The following is a 20,184-nucleotide window of genomic DNA, read 5'->3' on the forward strand; positions in this document are numbered from 1 at the left end:
AGTAAATCCATCCCTGCCTTAGCCCAAGAGAGCACTGGAGGTTTCTCATTAACAGGAATAAGCCACAGTAACTAGCAAAAATCAAAACCTGCACTTGAATAGCAGCTATGAAAAACAGCTCCCTTCAGTGCAAGTGCCTAACTTGTTTTTTTCCTTACTAGGACCACAAGGTGCACCTCTTGATCCCAGTCCTGACTTTCAGCCCATGTCTGTATGGAAGAGATCAATGGAAAATATGTTAGGGAGATGGAAGGGACTTGTCTTGCTCAAACTGAAATACATGTTGGGGGACTTCTGCTAAATTCATTTTGAATTGATCTAGAACATTTAATTTGACCCAAAAGAAAATAATCTTGGCTTTGCTATATGGATTATTTAACTTCTTTGTTGTTGTTCTTTAACCTTCAAGTTCAGGTCATTCTTTTCCATGAGAAATACTACTTTGAAACAAAAAGTTGGAAAGCTTTTCTTTGATGCAGCGGTCCCAAAACAAAATATTTCATTGGAATAATGTGGTGAAGAAGCACATGGGGTTGCTGCGCTGGGGTGAGGCTGCTGTCACTCACAGGTCCAAGAGCCCACCTCAGGCTCAGCAGTGCAAACAAGAAGAGAGGGGGATTCAGCCAACTATGCCAAAGTGCTTTAACACTTTCTAAGTCTCTGTCCCTGTGTTAGCATGAATTACATGAAGAATGCAATCCGAATTCATAAGCAGCATGCACCTCCCTGCCAAAATCCCATTTATGAACATACACACTCTTTGCCAGAATGCCATCAGTTGCTTCCAAACCTTCTGGCCACATGAAGAAAAGAGACAGACAGTGACTCATCTGAAATGAGTCTCAAACCCTGCAGTGCTGCATCTCAGTGAACAACCGCTCCTTCTCCAGCCACTTTGCTCTGCACACCCATCCATTCCCCAGCACAGCACAGCCTCCTGGGGATGCTTACTAGCATTTTTCTGGGCACACTTTGCTGCTAGACCTCCCCATATATTCTCAGAGGACTCAGGCAACCACAGACATCAGCTCTTTGAGGTTATGCATGTTTTTTCCATCCATAAGACCTTTTACAAGCTGCAGTGACCTGAAGTACTTCATAAATAGTCCCAACATTTTATACCCTTCATTGTGTATCCAGTCATACCACCACAATTACATATCCCAGGAGACACAGCAGCAGATCTCACTGATAGAAAAAAAAAAAAAGTGATCCACATAGCATGTTTCTAAAACTGAAAAAAAAAAAAAAAAAAAAAAAAAAAAAGCTGAGGACAAGCCATTCTTTCCCTCCAGCCAAAAATACTGCCTTGAATTTTCCAGTGCAAAGCCACATTCTGTGACAATGATTTGGGTTTAAATGTCTAGGAATGACAAGATCGAGTCCCTTTGGGTTAGGATCGGCAGGGACAACAAGGCTAGTGTCCTGGTCGGGGTCTGCTATAGACCGCCGAACCAGGATGAGGAGACGGATGAGGAGTTCTACAGGCAGCTGACAGAAGTTGCGAAATCGTCAGCGCTTGTACTCGTGGGGGACTTCAACTTCCCTGACATATCCTGGAAGCGCAACACAGCCCAGAGGAAGCAGTCTAGGAGGTTTCTGGAGAAAGTGGAAGATAGCTTCCTGACGCAGCTGATTAGTGAACCTACCAGGGGTGGTGCCCTGCTAGACCTTCTCTTCACAAACAGAGAAGGACTGGTGGAGGATGTGATTGTCGGGAACAGTCTTGGGCAGAGTGACCACGAAATGGTGGAGTTCACTATCCTTGGCGGGGCCAGGAAGGGAACCAGTAAAACCACTGTATTGGACTTTCGGAGGGCTGACTTTGGGCTGCTCAGGACACTAGTTGGTGGAGTCCCATGGGAGGCAGTTCTGAAGGGCAGAGGGGTCCAGGAAGGCTGGGCGCTCTTTAAGAGGGAAATCCTAATGGCGCAGGAGCGGTCTATTCCCATGCGCCCAAAGATGAGCCAGCGGGGAAGAAGACCAGCCTGGCTCAACAGAGAATTGTGGCTTGAGCTTAGGAGAAAAAAGAGGGTTTATAATCTTTGGAAAATTGGGCAGGCCACTAAGGAGGACTATAAGGATGTAGCGAGGCTGTGCAGGGACAAGATTAGGAAGGCCAAAGCTCGTCTGGAGCTCAATCTGGCTACTGCCGTTAAAGATAATAAAAAACGCTTTTATAAATACATCAACACAAAAAGGAGGACTAGGGAGAATCTCCATCCTTTACTGGATGCAGGGGGAAACTTAGTTACAAGAGATGAGGAAAAGGCGGAGGTGCTCAATGCCTTCTTTGCCTCAGTCTTTAGCGGCAAAACCGGTTGCTCTCTGGATACCCAGTACCCAGAACTGGTGGAAGGGAATGGGGAGCAGGATGTGGCCCTCACCATCCACGAAGAACTGGTTGGTGACCTGCTACGGCACTTGGATGTCCACAAATCGATGGGGCCGGATGGGATCCACCCAAGGGTACTGAGAGAACTGGCAGATGAGCTGGCCAAGCCCCTATCCATCATTTATCAGCAGTCCTGGCTATCGGGGGAGGTCCCAGCTGACTGGCGGCTAGCAAATGTGACGCCCATCTACAAGAAGGGCCGGAGGGCAGACCCGGGGAACTACAGGCCGGTCAGTTTGACCTCAGTACCAGGGAAGCTCATGGAGCAGATCCTCTTGGGAGTCATCATGCGGCACTTGAAGGGCAAGCAGGCGATCAGGCCCAGCCAGCATGGGTTTATGGAAGGCAGGTCCTGCTTGACAAACCTGATCTCCTTCTACGACAAAGTGACGCGCTGGGTGGACGAGGGAAAGGCTGTGGATGTGGTCTACCTTGACTTCAGCAAGGCTTTTGACACCGTCTCCCACAGCATTCTCCTCAAGAAACTGGCTGCTCTTGGCTTGGACTGGCGCACGCTTCGTTGGGTTAGAAACTGGCTGGATAGCCGGGCCCAAAGAGTTGTGGTGAATGGAGCCAAGTCCAGTTGGAGGCCAGTCACTAGTGGCGTCCCCCAGGGCTCGGTGCTGGGGCCGGTCCTCTTTAACATCTTCATCAATGATCTGGATGACGACATTGAGTGCACCCTCAGTAAGTTTGCAGATGACACCAAGCTAGGTGCGTGTGTCGATCTGCTCGAGGGTAGGAAGGCTCTGCAGGAGGATCTGGATAGGCTGCACCGATGGGCTGAGGTCAACTGCATGAGGTTCAACAAGGCCAAGTGCCGGGTCCTGCACCTGGGGCGCAATAACCCCAAGCAGAACTACAGGCTGGGAGAGGAATGGTTGGAGAGCTGCCAGGCAGAGAAGGACCTGGGAGTGATGGTGGACAGTCGGCTGAATATGAGCCAGCAGTGTGCTCTGGTGGCCAAGAAGGCCAACGGCATCCTGGCTTGTATCAGAAACACTGTGACCAGCAGGGCTAGGGAGGTGATCGTCCCCCTGTACTCGGCTCTGGTGAGGCCGCACCTCGAGTACTGTGTTCAGTTTTGGGCCCCTCGCTACAAGAAGGACATCGAGGTGCTTGAGCGGGTCCAAAGAAGGGCGACGAAGCTGGTGAGGGGCCTGGAGAGCAAGTCCTACGAGGAGCGGCTGAAGGAGCTGGGCTTGTTCAGCCTAGAGAAGAGGAGGCTCAGGGGTGACCTTATTGCTCTGTATAAGTACATTAAAGGAGGCTGTAGCGAGGTGGGGGTTGGCCTGTTCTCCCATGTGCCTGGTGACAGGACGAGGGGGAATGGGCTAAAGTTACGCCAGGGGTGTTTTAGGTTAGATGTTAGGAAGAATTTCTTTACTGAAAGGGTTGTGAGGCATTGGAACGGGCTGCCCAGGGAGGTGGTGGAGTCACCATCCCTGGAAGTCTTCAAAAGACGTTTAGATGTAGAGCTTAGGGATATGGTTTAGTGGGGACTGTTAGTTTTAGGTCAGAGGTTGGACTCGATGATCTTGAGGTCTCTTCCAACCTAGAAAATTCTGTGATTCTGTGATTCTGTGTCTCCATTTCTACTCATTTGTACCCAGACAGCTGTGAATCAATGAGTTAGAGCCCACTTATTCCTCTATATCTCCAATATTTTTTTATTAAGTAATTCTGGCCAAGGAAATAACCTGATTTTGTGTGTTTGTATTTTTGCTACTCTCAGCTGTGCCCTCTCTTTTCAATGTGATTCACCAGTGACAGCCCTGCAGAAAATGCTTTTAACACAATATACTTATAAATTATGAAAAAACAGATTTACAATCTAATCTCTCCGTGTGTAGCAATGTGTATTAAGTTCTGTTAGCATCAGAAACAACTGTAAATTTAGTGTATGCCTAAGAAGTGTATGCCCATATTATCATCAGTAAAAATCATGTGCTTTTTCCTCATTCCTGCTATTTAGATGAACTAGAAGCAGTCTTCTTGGAAGAAAATAAAGTTTTCCCTGAATACTTTGTTAGTTCACAGCAGAAACAGTCCACTTAAAAATGAGTTAATGGTTGATTTTTCCAGCTAGTGTCTACACTTTAGTCATTAACTAGCAAAATGTTTACACCTATAAAAATATCTGTTTCCTAGGGATTATTAATCATAGTTTACTGAGAAGCCATCAGTTAAATAGTTTAGTTTCCCTCCCCTTTAGAAAATTAAAATGCAGAGATATTCATTTCTGCAATGAATATCTATCCAGTAATTACCATATTTACTTTTCATTTATGGGGGAATAATCTGTTTTAATTAAGCCTAACTGAAGAACTTTTATCAGATGTAATTATCCCTTTCGATAAATATGTCTCCACTAATTACATTTAACCATGGGATTTATAGCTCTTAAGTCATTTGGTGGGAAACATAATAAATCTTTAGTAATACATGCTAAATTACTATAAATTAATTCAGATCATTAACATAATAAACAAATTAGGATAATTTCACTTAATTAGTTTGGGTGGTTAACTCAAAATTCCTTCTAAAGATTCATGGTATTCTAAAATTTACCAGGACTTAGATTTTTTTTTTTTATATATATATATATATTATTATTTTTTTTTTTTAATAACAGACCTGTTTGAGTATTTACGCAGAAAATTATACCACTGCAGGAATGCAGTAAACACACACATTCCTGTTAGATAATAGAGCCTTTCAGGAATTGATGCTGGGTCCTTCTTAAATGCATTTAAGCGTGCCTCCCAGGTTTTCAAGTTTGTACCACTGCATATCAAAGAACCTGAAGGGCAGCATGATAAATTTAATTTTAGAAGTGAACTCCTTCCTCTCTCCTTCTTACCTTTTTCTATTCATTGTTGGAGGCAAAGGTAACCACAGAGCACTTCTGTGATCAAGAAAAGAAGAATGGGATGCAGCAAGGACAGTAGGTAGGCTTAGCAAGGACAGTAGGTCAGTGTGCCTGGTGAGGTAGATGGTAGTAACCCTATTGCTTGTTTCCCTTTTGTCTCTGGTGTGATGCACTGGGAGGCACAACAGAGCCAAACAGCACCACAAGCTATAAGAACAATCACGCAGGCTCTTCAGAGGCATCTGAGGACTATCAGTTGTGGACTGTCCAGCCCCATCATACACTGCCTAAACACCACATGCAAGCATCTTCTCTCAAACATCTTATGCCCCATTTCACATCAGGAGGGAATACACACAGCAAGGCAGGGAACTGACACCACGTATGTAACCCAACAGCTATCAGAAACCTCCTTGCCCTCACATCAGTCAGAGATGTTCCTGCAGTGGGTCCTGTTACACTTGTAGAGTTTCCCCCATTGTCACAGACTACAGAGGCAAACCTTAGACAATGTCAACATGTTGGCACACAAACAGTTTATAATTCCTGCTGACAAACATACCATCTCAGTGGTGTTTCCACCTCCTGCTAGTTGGAGATAAGTCTTGGGCTTAGTTCAGCCAAAGTCAAAACCCATCTATATATTTATACAGAAATCCCTCATCAGATTACATGTTCAGGTGAGGAATAAAGATGAAAGCAGATGAGCTTTTTAGTCATGAACTTTTGGAGCTTAATCTTCTTAGATGAACTCAGACAAGCAAAGAGCTTCCCTGCAGGCAAAATCTTTCTCATAAATAGAGAAAAATACCAATCAACAAGACTTATTATTAAAAGAACATTTTAAATCTTTTTCCCCAAAGCATTATTGGATCTTTCTGGTGGGAGTGCCACATTTATTCCATGTTGTCCTACTTTGCAGTGCTGATCCTTGAAAGGCAGGAGGTGTCTGGTTTAATGGCCACTTATCAGGCTCACTGCTTTTTCTGCTCTTTAAGTCACAGCTTGTGTAGATGAGGGAAACGGGAGAGACAGCTTTCCGTGTCTCAGTATCGGGTCTCAGAAAATTCACTGCCTATAAAGTGAAGTAAGAAAAAAAGAAAAAGAAAAAAAAAAAAAAAAAAAGCATCTCAGCTTCATTTTTATGTGCCAATTTTGTTTTTAACATTTTCCCTACTCCCTCACTGCCCCCCCCCCCCCCCCCAGTAATGACCTTCTTTCTGTGCTCCCTGGGTGCTTCTGCCCAAAGTGTCCCTATGTCCAGAAGCCTTCTCTAGCCAAGACACATCTGCTTCTCCCTCCAGTCCCAGAAGGTGGACAGGCAGAAGGTGCAGTTACAGCACATTGCAGAAGAAGCTCTCAGGAGCACAGGGCTGGCAGAGCAGCAAAAAGAAAAAGAAAGAAAAGCAAAGTCATGACTTCAAGCAGGCTTTTGTTTCACCCTGGAGTCATGGCATGACTTGATAGCATGCCTTCACATTAGTCTGAAGACTGAAGAAACTGCTTGTCCAATGCTTACACTGGCACCAAGACAGAAGAGTCCACATCAGACCCCACTCAGTGGAGGCAGTGCAGCCCTTGCTCTCATTGAAAACTGTGGCTTCAGGGCTCAAACACCTTGGGAGAAGAACAAAAAATTTATTCTTACACACTACCTAATAGCAAGGACTAGAGAAATATGAGGTTTGCAACATACACGGAGCTGGAGCTATACCCCCAAGAAAGAGTGAATTTCACCCTGAACTGAATCTTTTGATAAGTCAAGAATTGTCCATCCTTGTGCCTTGTTTTTATAAAGATGGATTGTGCAGATTTTTTATTTTTACTTAATGCTGGGAAGCTCAAATTCCTATTTGTATTTCCAAACTGCCATGTTAACTTTCCTCCCATTTTACTTAACTCATTTTTTACCTTAGTCATATTAATGGTTATATAATAATATTAGACAATGTTCACTAACCATTAACTCCAGAAATAATGGTTGTGCTAAATCAGAGTTAATTAGTGTGTCACAAACTCCAGTCCAAGTACAGGGTGATGACTTAATGAAAAAAATGCAATGTCACTTCACCAAGAATTACATATACAATTTTAAGAGGTATTTTAAATATTTTTCTTAATAGCTGTCAGCAGAAGCGATGTGATGTGATTCTTTAGAGAGCATTGCTCTTTACTGAGTACAGGCAAGTGAGCTATCACCAGCCTTACAATGGCTGCAGAAAACAGATTTAACATTAATTTATGAATAGCTGAACTTTTTCTCTTTAATGTTTAATAGTGAATCATGCTCTAAACCCTTTATATTTCACTGCACATCAGCAAGGTTGTCAGGAGCAAAAGATCAGGATAACATAATTCTTTTGACTTGTTCTCAGCATCCCTCATTTATTCCTGAAGCAGCCTGAATCATCTTGAAAGTAAGATGCATGGGGTGGCAAAATTTAAATGAGAAAGGAGTTGCTCTTTAAGGGCCATCAAGTTTTTAAAAGCATAACTTCCAGCTGAAACTGTGTGAGCAGGGATTCATTCACTCACACAGACACAGAGTCATGAACATTCTTTTCTAGAGACCATAAGCAAAGGAAGGTCAGGCCACTGGCCATGCTTGGGTACCTGCATTCCAGCACCCGTCATGAAAAGAAAGAAAAATGTGGATGGCAGAAGGTGAACATGCTCTCTTAAAGCTCAGGATTTTCACCTTTCCAAAACTTCCAATTCACTTAATGTCTTGAAGAAACCATATACACATCCAATGCTTTCTCAGTACCTTGAGAACCCCAAAGCAGGCCTGCCAAAACATAACTACTGTCATTGTTATCAGCAGATCACATCGTATTATGGATTTCACAGATTTTTAACTCTCCAAATTTGTCATCATCTATTTAGATCTGAAATGGGCAGAGAGGAGTTATTCCAAGCTCCTGGAAATCCAACCATCATTTCAGTACTACCAGGGAGTGTGGAGCACAGAAATGTCAAGCTCCAGGAAGCAGGCTCCAGTTTAGTTGCAAGAAAAAAGCTAAGACCAAAACACAAAGGTATCAAACACCTGGCAACACATTCAATGCCACATGGGCTATTGCAGTACTGCTGTCACTGCTGAGCTTTAACAGATGAACTGTTTTTTTCTGTCACCTGAGGAACCCAAGGTCCCTTGATGAGACCCTGCAAGACTGACTCTTGAACACCTGATGGAGGAGAAGCTCCAGTTAAGATGTGATCTTCTCTGATTTAGGAGGACGATGAGTCCTCCACAGGAAGCCCACATTCACAGGACACTTAATGGAAGAAGTGCGTTCCCTTACCAAGCAGACAATGGAAGAAAGAGGGTGAGGGGCTTTTGTGCAAGATTTTTTTTATTATTACCACTGCTACCTGGGTGTTCTGCCTACTTGAAATGTTTCTGTGATCTTTCAGGTGTGATGAAATACTGACTGGACATAAAATTGGTTAGCCTCAATGATCTCAGTAGCCTACAGTATTTCCTGAGTAGTTGAAAACTGTCGACAGGTTGCTGCTCTCTTCCTCAAGCTATTTTCTCAGTGACAGTAGATACATCCAACTCTACTGCCTTCAAGTACTCCTGATACAAACCATTGATTATAATTTTATCAAGCCATAGAGGCTGGTTGTTTTATTAGGTAATCATGAGACTGTTACAGAACTATGCAAGGGAAGTGAAGCCTCAGGCTGTTACAGTAGGTAACAAACCTGTCATTAATTACTGAGGAAAAGCTTTCTGCTTTTTAAATTATTTATACAGCTGGATCTACGGTATGGAAAGATTAAACATAATTAAAATGGAGGCTTTAAATTCCAAGGGGGCAGGCTAACTTCACAAATCATCGAACACCGGCCAAGCACAGATAAGGACCAGAGCTAATGCCTATCCTGCCCCTGGGTTGGCACATGGTACTTCCAACACTCGCTCTGGACTGGGGTTCCCTTTATGAAATAACTTCAAATAAAGATAAAGACCTGCTAATCTCATAAACTCGCACATAGGATGCCTTGCTTAAGTACTTTATCCCTATGACTGGCATATCTTTGGAAGTGATTCTTTGTCTTAGTATTTGAGGTTTAGTGAAGAAAAATGTAATCTTCCAACAAGGTTATTGCCCTCCTAGGTTTCAGTTTAATTGCACTGTGCAGTAGTTCAAGTACTATGTACATTCAAAAAATCTTTGGGTGAATTCAGTCCATATAAATAATATAGTCCCCTAATAAGTAAAGCAGTGTGCTAATGCATTCCAAACCCATTTGCATTCTTCCTTCACAGGAAGCAGCTTTTATTATACTGTATTTAAATACAAAGTAAAATGTAGCAAAATATTAATCTCATTATGCTTCATTATCATATCTCCTGCTATATATGAAAACAGATCAGTATTGTCTCAGTTTTCAGAGCTCCCAATTTTAATGCAAGGACTTTTAATTGGTTTGGTTTTTTTGTTTGTTTGTTTTCTCCAGTCCAGTGATGCCTGTTCTCAGAACAAGCCACTTCAAAACTCTTGGATACTTTGGCTTTCCAGAGAAATTCAGGAGTTCTAAAGATCTCTCCTTTTAGCAACATGTGAAAAATCTGCATACACAAATATATATTTTAGTATATACATACACACACACGATGTCCAACTATTTTAACAGGACATAGCTATGTTAACCCTCCAGGTAGAGGATTGAAAATTGTTGCCCAGTACTACCAGGTAGACATCCTATTTGGGAGAAATGAACCTCCATCTGTGCTGGGGCTTTTGGACTTTTTTTTTTTTTTTAATACTGCTTCAAAGCTCTCTGCTCTGTTATCTCTAGTTCAGAGGTAAGAGGTTTTTTCTTTGGTGTAGGTTTAAGTCCCCTTGGATACACCCAATATCTTATTTACATATTGAAACTTATAGCAAGAGCACCATTAACTCATTTCTTCTGTCTATGGCCTCTAGTCAATACCTGTATTGCTTTCTCTCTCTCTACACAGAAGGACCACATCATGCAGTATATATTTTACTGTACAGTTACTATTCTTCCTTAAAACTAGCTATGAGATATACCTCATTATTACTTTTGAGCATTAAGGTTATCTGACAAATGTTATTTGACATAAGTATCCCCCCATTATACTGAGTATTCCCCTAACACCACAATGGTTAACCTAGATTAACCTTCACATAGTTAAATTAGCCTTTCATGTCTAATTATACCCTGTGATAGGATACATTAGTTCCAATCCTCACAGCCATAAGGGACCTGTAGTTTCAAGTGACCTCTACACATGGACAATAATCCAAATTAGAACAGACATGAAAGCAGGATCAGGGCCAAGACATGTAGGATTTTGTACAAGTTTCCAAGGTCAGCTTAAAGATTTGAAGACTGGGCACTGCTCTATTTGGGAGCTCATGGAAAATTAACCCATTTTAAAATTGACAGCTAGGAAGTACTCAGCAAATAATCTCGTTGTGCACAGATTAACTTTCTATCACATGCCTGTATTCTGAAAGATTCATCTGCTGTCCTCAGCTACCTGTTGTAGCAGTATACCTGCTGTAGCTGAGAGTATATAGAAACATTTTGTACTGCACTACTAGTTTTTACCCAAACAATAAACTTTTGCTATCTAATTGCTATACAATAATCAAGTTGGCTTTTGATGCTCTGTTAATTTTTATTTAAGTGATGATTTTCTCTTCAATTTGCCATCCTCATTTACCTAGCTCAATTCTACTGTAATTTGGTTGTTTAGTAATTTTGATAAGGTGTTGAATTTGCATTTAGAACCCAGTTGATATAGGGTAATAAAATTGTGTCACCTAATGACTACAGAAATGTTAAATTGGTACAAAATATACCTTTCTTCTGATGTCTGCTTTGAGCAAAGACAACTGCTTTCCATACCAGACAAAGCTGTTCAGAATAGAAAATCCATGGAAACCAAGCTGATGCCAGATGCTGCCAGTTTCAGACCTCATCTTAAGAGCAGCAGTTCCAAATTATATGGCCCTCCCCTAACACAGGAGCACTGAGACACTACCTACTCCCAGGTGAAACACCACATCTTGCAAAGCCTTCGTTTTCCATAGAGCATCCCCATCCAGGACAGAACTGCATCAGCTGCACCAACATGTGATGAGACAAGATGACACCCCAACACTACCTCTCCTGAATGAGAGGGGAACACACGGGGAGCGGGAGAGGAAGAGACCTACATGAAAATGATTTTTAAACCATTGCTGTTACATTTCTTCATTTGAAAGTTTAAATATATTAAAAACCACACGGGTCTTAGCATTACTGTTTTTCTCACAGTGCAACTTTCCTTTAGTATTCCTCTCAAGGCCACATTTCAGTTGTGCAACCGAGCAAGAGCAGAATGGAACAGACGTGCTAGGAATCCTCACCTACAAATCAAGACAGATCTCATGTTCTTAATGCTCAACATCACCATCTCAAAACTGGCTGAACTTTGAGCAGCATCTGCAGCAGCTTCTCTCTCTATAGTAAGCTGTAGAATCTAATGGACCAGCATGAGGGCATGTCAGGTGGAGGAAGAAAACATCAGTGCCTGAAGATCTTCAGCACAGTAACAGAAATTCACCAGTGGCTCCCATGGAGAACTGATGCTTGAAGTTCTTTTCTCTGGCTATAGTCTAGAGAGATATCTGGGAAAATGAGAGTTTTGCCACTGGCTTAACTATGATAAGGAGATGCCCTTTAGATAGGAGTCATTCTGAACCTCCAGTGAACCCTGCAGAGAGTATTTGTTCAAGCAGGTCACCAGTTTCCCCACCACTTCACACATTGCTCATGCTGAGCTGACCTGAGGTAACTACCCTGCAGCACCACACGTCAACCCAGCAACAAATGCATCTAACATTTGACATTTTATGTAATCTATATCTCATTCAAGTACTTTTGGCTCTTGTAGTATGCACTGATATTGTTTAGCACAAAACATTTTTTATATTCATTTCCCCACTCTCTTTTGACCTATATGTTCAACTGTCACATAACAGTAATAGGGCATTTGGTCACCACTTCTACCTCCTAAATAATGCACAGAGTGTCACTGCAGCCTTGCTCTCAGAAGACTACCCCTTTCACAGAATTTGCACGTCCTGCTCTTAGACTTCTCTCTGCAGTCTGTGTTCTCCCATGCAGTGGAGAGCCCCTTCCTAGCTCTACAGTTCAAGCAGAGTTCAAAATACCTCTTGCTTTGGATGGATGAGTGGCTAAGGAAAGCAGAGGTGTCTGTGCTAAGACAGAAGGCTCTTACATGCCTTATAAGGGGCACAAACAAACAGAAAGTTCCACTCAGGCCAAGAGACAGTATGTCCGAATACATCCAGTCTGTCACATTGACTCACATCAATGGATACCATCCCCTCGGGCAGCCCTCCAGGCTATTCCCTGCTAACTACAGACCAGAAATGAAAATGCAAAGCGACAAGCCTTTGCCCTGTGGTGTCTTTTCCAAAGGGCTGGGCACTTCGCATACAGACAGAACAGAGTTCTACCACAGACTTCATAGAAAGTGTTTAGTGGTTTAATGGTTTAGTGGAGGATTTGTTACCGTTAGGTCAGAGGTTGGACTAGGTGATCTTGGAGGTCTCTTCCAACCCAGATGATTCCATGAAATGACAAATAATAATAATAATAATAATAATAATAATAATAATAATAATAATAGTCTCCAGCTTCAATTCAATGCTAAATCTTATACTCAAGCAAATACTCAGCTGGTGGAAAGCAACACATTCCAGTAGGACAGGAAAGGTGCTGAAAATCTATGAGGCTGTACCAGTTCACACCAGCAGAAGTTCTAGACCACTGCACTTAATAAGAGCTGGCTCGTAATCAAAGAACTACTAATATTTAGTGTCTGTAAAGAGCTAACATTAATAAAACATTCAAAAGAGGCAGGAAAAAATACCCCAAAAGAGTGAAGATGTAATTATGTACTATAATTTCTTAAGTACTTTCAGCCCCCACAACTCAGTGTATGACTTTATTATTAATGACTTATATGCACAAGTAACAAAGGACAATGCTACCATTTGCAGTTCATAATTATGCCACATTTGTCTGCCACCACTGATTCACTAATACTAATTTTGTTTAACATACAGTGTGTGGAGAACTGTACAATAAATCTTGTGATATAACACAGTAACATCTCCCAAGCTTATCTATGTGATTTCTCTCAACTTACCCAGAATACAGTTCATCTATTTCATATTCTCTATACACCGTTTTAGGAATTAATAGCGATAAATGCAAGTTTGTATTGCATAAAATGTGAATTATAGTGGAATTGTATTTGCTGAAAGGTCAGTACTGAGAGCATCTCACTGAACATGGTATATCAACTGGGAATCAAAGGTCTAAGAAACTATAAAATGTATTATCAGTGGAGTTGGAACACAATCTAATTTGGCATTCTTTTCAAAGATACACTGCCACAGAAATACTTGGTCAGTGCTTTTCTCCATTTGACACAGATATCTTCTTAAATGTTATTTTCTAAGATACTCTAAGATAAGTTCTACCATTGTCTCTTTTAGCCCTAAATAACCAGATCCTTTACTGATGTCTGACTAATTACAGTTAGATTTTAGATTAATTTTCATAATGGTCAAACATACGATTATTACATTATGGGTCTTAGATCTCAAAATCAATATTCAAAGTTATTTTTATATTCTGCATGACGTTTCTGTACTTCTGTAATTAGAGTGTACATAAGTTGTATTATTCAAAACTTCAACAATCTTATGTTATTATTGTTCTCAAATTAGCTTATGAGCATTTCATTGCAAGACATTCGAGCAAAGAATAGTCAGGATATCATAACCTCTTCTGATATGTTTTGGAGACAGACAAAACTTTAAATGTCTGGGAAGGGGTGGGAGGAAACTGTTTTTGCAAAGTACTTGGTGTACAGTGCTTATTCATTGCAAGAGACTGGTGTTTCTTATTGAATTTCTCCTAGCATTACAAGAAACTGAGGACAAAAATGATTCAGAATTTATGAACCACAACATCCATTACTGTGCAAATGCTATGGATATAGTATTATATGCTGCACTTACATCTGCTGCAATTGATTTTGATCTGTCTAGGCTAATTACATATCTATAGATGACAGAACTACTCTTGATCAGATTCTTGACTGCAAAACTTTCCCTGTCAGTTTCTAAATCTCACCAAAATATCAAACATTCAACAGCAAAAATCATCCTGAGCTAGCAGGCAAATTAGTTATAGGGGTTAACAACCCTTTTGTTTTTCCCCTTTCTTATTATCCTAACAGTACAATTGTAACAATAAAGTAGTACAACATGGACAAGTAGGATTTAATGACCCACTTAAAACCCTGAAGTGGAAGTGTGGCTGACACTTCATCTACCATTTATTTACTTTAGCTCAAATCTGCGGAAGTGATGCAGTAGCCATCAGCTCTGGCTTTGTTCACAGTAATATAAGCATGTGCTTAACTTTAATCATGTCATTGCTCCCATCCTGGACTTAATTGCTGCCTGACTGCAGATGCTTTCCAGAACTATGTCTTGAAGTCAGTCATTAAGATTTATATGCACAGATTTAATGGACCAACACCAGACTTCTTTCTCACTAATGTCAATGGAGGGAAACGGTCACCTGAGACATCTGCACACTAGCAGGACCGCTCCTATACTTCTCATAGCTTGACTCTACCAACTCCAACTATCCTGGCAAGTCCATTCCCTTGGGGAATAAGAGTTCTCACCTGCAATTAGTATCGGAAAAGGCAGAAATACTCAAAAGCTTCACTGCACTCTCTACAATAAATATCAAACAAGCTCAGTCCAAGAAGCATATATTCTTCTGAATGTTATTGTTCTGAATATATTACCTTATATATTTTATGAAATAACAGGGCTTATCTCATACCTCATAATGCAATCTTTTATTCTCTCATTGCTCATAAGGTAATCAGTGTTTTAGTCAAGATCTTCGGTTTCCATAGCCTTCCAGGAAAAAGAAAAAAAAAAAAAGACAAAAGCTAAAGCCTGGTTACTAAAGTGACCTCTCTGATGACAAAATTCCAGCCTTAAATCATCTCCATCTTCCTCTAAAGAAAAAGCAACAATGATCTGTCCTTATCCAAGATACAGTGTTCAGTCTGTGTTGAAGAGGCACAATAGCATATTTCAATCATATCACACATGATATGAAGCCCAACATGTGAAGTACTTCCCACAGAAATATCCACCATCACTGGTGGATTCTTTATAGGATACCAGAGATGTGCTCTGTGCTGTAGAAAACAGACTGATTTATTTTGTGTATCAAGGTATATACACTCATATTAAGAAAGCTGATCATAAACTTGCATCGATATCCAGCTACACCAGGGCATTTACTACAATTTGATATGTTCTAGCTGGTGTCAAGCTGAACGGGGTACAAAGATCATACTGCTGGCTACTGTCATGTCTAGAGCAGGAAATTAAACTGAATGGCACAGCATGTCCTGACACCTCTATTTCTATAAATTCCATAACAGTGAACTTCTCTTCCTTAATCCTAAATAGTAAACAACAAGCAATTTGAAAGTTCCTATAAGATAGTACTTCAGTGCCATATAGACAGGCTGCTAGTTCAGATTTGTGTACTCAGAATGACTCTTATACCCTGGTCCGAAACATGAAGTTGTCAACAGCAATCTCATACCAAAAGAGTAAGGGGGTGAAAACCTTCCTTTGCACAGTCCCATGCAAGCTGAACACTTTTTGTTTCCTTTAACATTTCTGTTATAGACCAGATGTTTCCTTCCTATATGACAACCTATCTAAGATTTCTGTGGATACAAAAAACAAATCGAAAGAAATTATTACTATTTATTCAGACATATTGAATAAATATTTCTCTCTGCACAAAAATAATTATTTTAAGTGCACAGAAATGGTTTATAAAGATGACATTCATCAACTTTCTTATAACTTCATCAGCATCTGCTTCCTTATGGGCTCAGATTTGTTCAGCTACATAACCACATTAGTAATTCCTAGGGAAAAAAAATATATTTGATGTTATCCATTAAATAATTTTAATTAGTTAAATGGCAAATTAGAAAGAAAGATGAAAGTCTTTCTCCTTTACAAAAAAAAATAAACTCTGAAGTGCAAATATGAATTTAGATCAGTTCGCAGTAAAAGAGAAAGAAAAATCTAGTTTGAATACATGGGGATTTCTGATTTCTTCAGCAAGAGAGAACTTTGAAGAAACTAAACCCTCCATGGCCAAGCCACTGTCACATGTGCTTCTGGACCATAACTCCAAGATGAAAAAAGCGAGTGAAAGACTATCACTTCTTGGAAAGAATACTACTCTAGTTAATGTGTGTATTTTTTTCCATCAACAGCCAGAGAGATGGTGGAAGAAGAATACCTCACTCCTAGGTCATTGACACAAACTCGGTATGCATAAGAGCCATGACAAAGTCACTACTTGGGCTGCCCCAGGCGAAAATGAAGAGGAGGTTTGCACTCTGCTCTTACCAAAAGAGTTGCTGGAATCTGAAAACTGCAGGCATTCTATGAAACCTTTTGCCTTCTTCTAGTGACAAGCTCTAGAAAGAAATAAATGTCTGTATCCAATTTCTTGTTCAGCTGTCATGCTTTTAGACCTGGAGACCCTTATTTCAGTTCCCCTGATAGGAGTTCACTGCCCAGGAATAGGTGGTTGTACTGTGTTACATGTGGATTTCCATTGCAAGACCTGTCAGCCTGGCACTGTTCACAAAATACGAATGCTTTTCTATCCCAACGACTGCTTCATTCCTGTGGCTCTGATGATGAATGAGCAGTAAACATGCCACAAAATTAATTTAGCCCTATGGCAGATCATCGTGAGAAGCTGAAAGTTACAAAAATAGACCCATTCTTGTTACAGCTTTAAGACTGATAGGTAAATCTCATTCACAAAAGGAAACTATAATTACATGAATATAAATGTTAATGTGAGGTTCGAATGCAATTTTAAATATTTATCTTTCAGAGGTAAACAGCCACAGTGAATATCTAAAGAGTAAACACACATTAAATCAATTCAAGTGCTTGCAAACTAATCTATTCTCAAACACATTTACTTAAAGGCAAAAAGTCTACAATGCCAAGAACCCAGACATCAGCTGATGTCAACATACTTGAAAATCATCAGCCTGTTGTGCACAGCTATGCTCAACAGGTCAGCTCTGCCCAGCGATCAGATTTCCTGGACTCCCTCATCACTAATTCTCATGACAGTTCTGTTCTCTTCAAAGGTAAGATTGAATATTTCTTCCCCAAAAGTGTACAGAGCTGTCAAAATAAATAAATAAATAAAAAATGCTCCAAACATTTCCCTGTTCTCTTTGAGATGGAAGAGAGTTTAAAAAGCCCAAATGTGGATCCACATTCATACACCATTTTTGTTTTTATTGGCAAAATTTTGGACTAGAACCCCACTGCAGCAGCTGATCCAAAATCCACAGAACTCCCATTGGCTGTGCAAATGCTGTGTGAAAAGGTTGACTTTTCAATGGTTTTGACCGAATTTATTTTGATGGCTGATATCCAAACATTTCATAACTTACAGTTTTGGAAACAGATGTATTTTTGCTTTTGCTTTTTCTGAACTGTAGTTCTTGCATGCTGACAAAACACAACAGGAGGCTTCACAAAGCACAGGGGTCTTCCCATGCTGCAAGAGTGACAAACAGGAATATACCATTGCCGAAGATGGTGAGACCTTCTGAAACTTCTGCTGCCCTTTAATAACCAAAAACGTGATAATATCCTTAACCTGCAAGACCAATTGCAAGGGACACAGAAGTGGGCCATATGGGAAATGGGTATCTCTCCATAAGGTAATGACTGTAATTCCATATAGTAAAACCATGTTAAGCTTGTACCAAGAAATAAAGAAGTTAAGAACTTTCAGACTGTTCCCTCCATATTAGTCATAATATGGTTTATGCATCACTATTTAAAACTACAGAATAGGCAAGTGAAGTCTTAAAACCCCTCTCTTTTAGATGAATATTGTTTGGGCTTTCTGTAAGCATAGGCACATCTTAAAGTTTCAGTTTCTCTCAAGACAGAGTAATGTTGCACATTGTCAAAGCTGGATTTTACCTACAAAAGAATAATAATAACATTCAATTATGCTCTTCATCATGTTATGATGAAGACTGTTTAGTCAGAGGTCTTTGTAGTTTCATGATATGACAAGAAAGATTTGGAAACAATAAAATCTAATTTTAATCTGCATAACATAACTAATTACACAACTCCTAGATTAAACAAATCTTCTATAAACGTAATGCACTCATGTATAGGGAATTCCCTCAGTCTAGTTAAGCAATTACTTTTCTAATTCTTGAGGTATCATTAAAACCTTCCTAATTTAAACAGAAACAGATGTGTATAATAACACCACTGTCAAATGCAACTCTTGATATGTCAATAAATAAATGAGGGGAAAATATTTTTTTCCTTTGGTGATAAGCAATTACTTGGTACAAATAGGAAATAACTGCTAATGACAATATTAAGGGTTTCAACATGTAATTTTACTAAGGTATGAGCATACCAGCACACAACCTGGCACAGAGCAACATTTGTCAAGGTTTTCACATGGGGCATGATGCATTTTCAGAGGAAGAGAAGCTAAAACCCTAGTATGTTATTTGGTCTTTGTCACTTTCATAAAACGGGATGTAACTTCTCAGCTGTAACAATAAATGATGCCCAGACATGGAGACCATTGACAGTTTGAACTGAAGATGAAGGTAGTTAACGGACTAGTATCAGATGTTCTTAAATCATGAAGATGCTTATTTTACAGTATGTTATTACACTAACAGATTGTAAAAGAACTTATAAGTACCTGGCTTTAATGTGTTTACCCCTGAAGACCATCAAAAACCTGCTTTGTAGGCAATACTCATGAATTATTACATATCTAAAAAACAATTACTGTGTTATCATCTGTTTCAGCTTTGAGGTTCATTACTGTAAACGTACATATTGTAAAAACAGGGAGCAATCTAGTAGAAAACAGATCACTTACACATCTAGAATACAATAACATGAGATTGATTAGATAAAATTAGGTAGAACTAAGGTCAGTTAAATTAAACAAAACAGACACTTTCACCAGAAAAATGAGGGCTTTCAGTCTAGAAACTGTATAGTATTTCATAAAAATCGGGTTGAACAATAGCCACTGAAGTTCATCTCCAATTAAGCAATTCACTTTCTCCCTGTTACTGCCAAAGCCTCACAGCCAGCTGCTTTGTACCTTTGAGCCTCCAGCAACGCCACCTCCTCTTTTTCCTTCCCAGCTGCTTTCTTGCATATGAGGAAAGGAAAACAGAGTAAGCCAGGCAGATCAGCTCAGGTTGGCAGCCATCTCTGGAGAAAGCAATCCAAATCAAAGCCTCTTAGCATCTGTTTACCAGGTCCCTTAGGGCTATGAATCTCACTTGAAAAGCCCTGCCTGAGGACACGTGGCCTCCATGCCGTGACAAGGCCTGGGTCTCCTCTGACAGACATATGCTTCCCATTCTTCTGCCACATTACTCTTAAATTAAGAGGTACAGGGTTTGTCAAGCACCGAAATGTGGTACACATCACAGTTAGCAGGTAACTAACACTAATTGAAAATTGTGTCATTTGAACAATGAGTTTTTCCCGAAACAAGTCCAAGGGTGCCTTAGAAGTGGCGGTCTGCTGCAATAAGAACTGGACCCAAGAGGCTGTGCTTGGCAGTAGATGCAGGTCTTGGTATAGGACTGCTAGGCACAATTTATGGCTATAATTTTAAAATTAAACTAATACAAAGCACTGAACTGAAAAGAGCTCAATTAACATGCATGAGGCCAAACTTCCTGCTG

At 40.3% G+C, this 20,184-nt stretch overlaps 1 long non-coding RNA gene across 1 annotated transcript in view; it reads right to left on the reverse strand.

Annotated features, from left to right (window-relative positions):
* Positions 1-20,184, reverse strand: part of LOC137862670 (uncharacterized) — a 48,097-nt gene continuing 27,913 nt past the window's right edge. Inside the window, exons 2-5 of the long non-coding RNA XR_011100468.1 lie at positions 6,787-6,884; positions 6,481-6,640; positions 6,233-6,342; positions 1-1,184 (exon numbers count right to left, since the gene is read on the reverse strand). This is a non-coding gene — a long non-coding RNA (uncharacterized lncRNA). The remainder of the gene's footprint in view (positions 1,185-6,232; positions 6,343-6,480; positions 6,641-6,786; positions 6,885-20,184) is intronic.

Source organism: Anas acuta, chromosome 11 (genome assembly GCF_963932015.1).
Source record: "Anas acuta chromosome 11, bAnaAcu1.1, whole genome shotgun sequence".
Taxonomy (NCBI): Eukaryota; Metazoa; Chordata; class Aves; order Anseriformes; family Anatidae; genus Anas; species Anas acuta.